Below are 5,606 nucleotides of genomic sequence, written 5' to 3'. Positions count from 1 at the left end.
TTAGTCTAAAAGACAATGAAGCTCAGTGAGTCTCGTATGCATAATTTTATTCTCATATATCTTGTGGTGATTCTGCATAAAATGAAATAGCTATTTTACAGAAAGAAGCTTGGATTCATGTGGAGAGCTGCGTGTGGTAAGCCACTTTTTAAAGATGGCGCAGGCTCCCGCCTTCTGCTAGCCTGACAGCGAGGGAGTGCTCTCAATGACAAGCAAGTCCTTAATTGGCTGTGCTTGTCAGTCGCACCTGCTTGCACATAAGAGTAGCCTATCTGCTGTATCTACGTGGCTCCCAGGGGTTGGTTGGTCAGTCAGAAGAAGTTTTTCAAGGATCCTGATTAAAAGCTGCTTGGAGAAGAGCTCAAAGAGTCGCATCTTTTTTGCCAGTCGAGAGAGACTTGACAGATTCAGTTGTAGAGAAGTCTAATAGTTGAATTTTATCAGCTCAACGTTTGAAATAAAGAACAAATACTTATATACAATCACATCAGCCATTGAATTCTTTTGAAAGAACAGTAGAGACTGCTTTCTTATCTTAGTAGAATATTATGGGATATATTCTGATGAATCTACAATGTTAAAAGCATGACATTTTTTCAGTACCAAAAGGTTATAGTTTATTTTTTTTTAATTGGAGAGCTTTGAACTTATTATTCTTTTACAGCATTTCTTTAGAGTTGGTTAAAAAAGCAACCACAAAGCCAGGTGGTGGTGGCACATGCCTTTAATCTCAGCAGAGGCAGGCAGACTTCTGAGTTCAAGGCTAGCCTGGTCTACAGAGTGAGTTCCAGGACAGCCAGGGCTATACAGAGAATCTCTGTCTCAAAAAACAAAACAAAACAAACAAACAAAAAATAAAAAAAATTAAAAAAAAGAAAACCAACCACAATACTAAGTTAAAAATATTTCTTGTGCTGACTATGAAATCATCCATTTTCACAAGGATCTCACAGGGGCCACATATTTATTCAAATTCTTACATATACCAGTAAATAACAGGAAATGTAGAAAGGACAGCATCAAAATTGCTCCTCAAAAAATGAAAACATAGGTTAGATAATGGTTTAGAAATTAGCAATTTTAGACTGCTAAACAGCAGCTACAGCAGTGTAATAAAAACAATAATAATAAAAACAATTATTTACTCAAGACCACCCTTTTCAGAATTGTAAAGAAAATCTAGTAGATTTGATATATTAAAGAACAGTAATCTATGTGCTACACAGAATTCTTGCATCATTTTTTTCTCAAAAATCCTTTAATAATGTCACATAACCTACTTTTTTCTTATTTAAAACTACTTTTAATATTTTATCATATTCTTATGACCCTCTGTGTACGATCACATCCTCATGTCTCCTCCTCCTTCCTACTCATAAAGTTTTTTTCTCAAACAGAAAAACAAATGAGCAAGTAAAATCCCAATGCAAAAACAAAACACCCAAAATCCAAGAAAACAAAATAAAATAACACATGAAACAAACAAGAAAACCCACAAAACTGTGACCAAATAGAAGGACACAATAAAACTTTAGAGTCTATGTTATGTTGGTCAACTACTCCTGAACCCTGGATTGGCTGATATGCTCAGTGCCACTCCCTTGGAGAAAATTGATTTTTCTTCTCCTAGAAGGTTCACTTGTTAAATAATTTATTGGCTAGTTTTTATTCATTAATTCATTAAATTTTTAAATATAACAAAATAATACATAAGATAAAAGACTATCAAATTGAAATTGAAAAAGGCAAGCCAACAGAAATAAAAGAGGCCAAGAGAATCAAGAGAAAGGACTAGTATAAGAAATCAACTGGTTTCCTCATTCAAGAAGCCCTTTAAAAAATTAGGATATATATATATATATATCCTAATTTTATGTATATATATATATATATATATATATATATATATATATATATATATATATATATGTAAGGGATCTGGTACTAACCCATGTAGACACTGTGAGTGCTACTTTAGTCTCTGTGAGTTCATACGAGCTTTAGATGATTTACAGGGCATTGATTTCTTAGTGTCCTCCATCTCCTCTGGCTCTGGAACTCTTTCCACCTCTTCCTCCTCCTTCTCCTCTTCCTCCTTCTCCTCCTCCTCCTTTTGCTCCTCCTCCTCCTCCCCCTCCTCTTCCCCCTCCTCCTCCTCCTCTTCCTCCTCCTCCTCCTCTTCCTCCTCCCCTCCCCCTCCCCCTCCCCCTCCTCCTCCTCCTTCTTCTTCTTCAGGGTTCCCTGAACTCTAAGGGAAGACATTTAATTAAGATATCCCATTTAGGGTTAAGTGTTCCAATGTCTCTTACTCTGTGTATAATTCCTGGATATGGGTCAATATTTATTGCCATCTGCTGCAGAAGGAAGCTTCTCTGGTGGATATAGCAAAATATCACTAGGAAGCATATTTTTTCCTTAGATAAGTATTTCTTTTTTAACCTAGGTTTATGAGCTATGGAGACTTCAGTTCTTGATCATCCAAAGAGTATTGGGTATGGGTTCCACCTCCTGGAATGGGCCTTATGTCAAATTAGTTATATTTGTCACTCCTATACGCTTTGTGTGTCCATTGTCCTAACATGTCTTACAGGCAGAATACCATTATATATAAATGAGTCTGTTGATTCTTTAATATTTCTGTTTCTCTTTTGGTAGCATGAAGAGTATCTCCCTATACCAAAGATATTAGCACATAAGGGTGATGTCTCTATGTGAGCACCAGCTCAACAGCTCCTGTTCAGTAAGCTGTATAAGCTTTATCTTCAGCAATAAGGTTTTGCTGTCAGTTTTGGAAAGCAACATTTAGATTTGCCAACAGCCTGGATTGTTTGAGGATTCCAATGAAGTCCCTTTAGCCAATAGATCACTTTGATGTAATACAATCCTAATATTAGAAGCTTTATTTGGTAACTAGAAGTATCCAGTTAAGATTCTGTTTTCCCCATTAGTTGGCACATTTTTTTCATGTTAGATTTTCATACTACCCCTCAAATATCCCTTAATTTTACTGGTGCCTCTTGTATTCCCTTGTATAATACTCTCCTTCATTCCCCCAATTGATCCTTCTATTCTTGTCCCACCCAACACATCCATAATTATTTTTTCTATTTCCCATTCCTAAAAAGACCTATCTGTTTCTCTAGGCTCCTACTCTATACTTACCCTACATGGATCTATGGATTATAGCTTGATAACTACTGACTTAATAGCTAATATTCTTATATATGTGAATGCGTATCAAATTTATCTTTCTGTGTCTGGTATGTTTGATTCACGATGAATCTTTTTCTTCTGCAAATTTCATGTTATTATTTTCTGACAGCTGAATAATACTCTATTGTGTAAATATACCACATTTTCTTTATCCATTCTTCAGATGAGGGACATCTAAAATTTTTCCGATCTCTGGCTATTGCAAATAGAGCAGCAATGAAGATTGTTGAGCAAGTGATGGTAAGATGAAGGGCCATTTGGGTGTGTGTCCAGTAGTGATGAAGTTGAGTAATATTGTAGATCTATTCCCATCTTCCTGTGGAAACAGCACACTGATTTACATAGAAGCTATATAAGTTGTTCTCCTACTAAAAATGTACGAGTGTTTCCCTTACTCAACATCCTCACCAGCATGCACTGTCACTTATTTTATTGATCTTAATGATTCTAAGGTGTGTAAGATAAAATCTCAAAGTAGTATTGATTTGCAATTCTGAAGTCAAAGGATGTTGAACATTTCTTTAAGTGTTTCTCAGCCATTTGAAAGACCTATAGTAGAAAAAAATCAATAAAATGATTCCTAATGATATTCATATACACTCATAGATTGGTGCTAGCCCAGATGTATTCAGAGAAGCATTCACCATGAGCTAATGGAAACAGATACAGAGACCCACAGCTAAATATGAGGTGGAGGAGAGGGAGCCCAAACCAGAGATCTCCATTTTAGCTTTCTCCCCTTGCAACTCAGGGAATCCCAATGGAGAGGGGAAGGATGAAGTATGGATGCCAGAGGGGTTGAGGATAACAGGAGAACACAGCCTACAGACACTATGTAGGAATCATAAGGACACATCATAGACAAACAACGAGGCTGTATGTGTCTATATTAGGTCTTCTCCATAAAATGTATGGCTGTTAGTTTGATGCTTTGGTGGGATTGCTAGCAATAGGAGTAGGTGTCTCGGACTGTTTTGTCTGCTCTTAGGAGCCTTTTTCTTCTGAGTTGCCTTAACCAATCATAATATTACTTTAGCTAGAACTTCAAATACTATGTTGAGATATTGTACCAAAGCAAAGCCAGAAACCAGCTGGGTAAGCACCAAACTCTTAATCTCCATGTCTGATGTCAAAGTGCCTCCTCAGATCTGCAATTCTTTCATCTTTGTTGACTACGGCAAACTTCTTTCTCTTTGGCTGATTACATATTCTATCAGCAAATTTCCCTAGCAGGTATCCAAGGTTTTTGGCATCTTTAACATCTTGGTGTCTCAAAGGCAACTTCAACTGTTTAACTTCTTGCCCCAATGTATGCAACTCACACATGATCTTCTGGGCTCCTCCAAAGAGTTTGGCTCACTTCTCCATCTCTGCCCTCTGTATACTCTAGGTTTTTCTTGAATAGACTCCACTGCTGTTGCTATTCTTGGTGTTCATCCCATGGTACTGGCATATCTAATACACTGGAGTTTAATCCTGCAATGAGGCTTTACCTCTCATAGACCCTCTTGATGATGCCCTTTAGCTCTTAGCCATCAACTACAACTGAGGCTGTACCTTTACAAATGGCCTTCTCTGGCCCCTCACAGCCCCAAGCCTCAGGACTCTCTATGACTCCTTTATGTCATAATCAGTACCACTTGGGTGACTCTTACATATTACCAAGTCCAACAGCATCATCAGGCATACCCTTGATTATCTCTGGAATACAGCATCTTTGTGCTCCCAGAAAACACTTCCCAGATTTCACCTCAGTAACGCTGGTCTCATCTCCATCCCTGTTAAGTTCTTAGCTACAGCTCACCAGCATTAATTGTCCCAGTAACTCATTCTATTCTTGACTCTAAAGGTAGAGACACATGGCCAAAATTACTGAGTTCTGCTGCTTGCTGGGGCTGGAACATGCCCCTTGTTCTACTACATCTTTCACTGGAGCAGTGAGTTTAGCTATACTGCTTTGTGCTCCCAGAGGATAGCTTGATCCCTGCTTTCCACCCAGAAACTATTCAGATCCAAAGATGAAAGACATGAGCTTATTTTTGAAATAACTTGGTTAGCACAAAAGCTGGGCAGTTCTAATCCTCCACCCAGTTATCATAGATTTCCCTCCAGCACTCCTGACTCAATATCCTCTAAATCTATGATCTATCTTTGCTGCCCTGTTCCTTCTTGGCCACCCTCTAGTCTTTGCTGCCTAAGATGACACTTTTGAGCAGCCCTTTTGGGGACTACATTCCTTCTTGCCTATGAAAGGCTGAAGAATTTTAGAATTTTAAAATGAGAGCATTTAATAGAAATGTATGTATAATGTATAACCTTTACCTAAAAGGGCATGGAAGACCTCTGTAATGAGCCAGGAATGTAGACTAGCCAGTTTCAGAAACCTCTTGGCC

This window comes from Mastomys coucha, unplaced genomic scaffold (assembly GCF_008632895.1).
Source record: "Mastomys coucha isolate ucsf_1 unplaced genomic scaffold, UCSF_Mcou_1 pScaffold14, whole genome shotgun sequence".
NCBI lineage: Eukaryota > Metazoa > Chordata > Mammalia > Rodentia > Muridae > Mastomys > Mastomys coucha.
Note: the sequence above shows the minus strand (reverse complement) of the source record.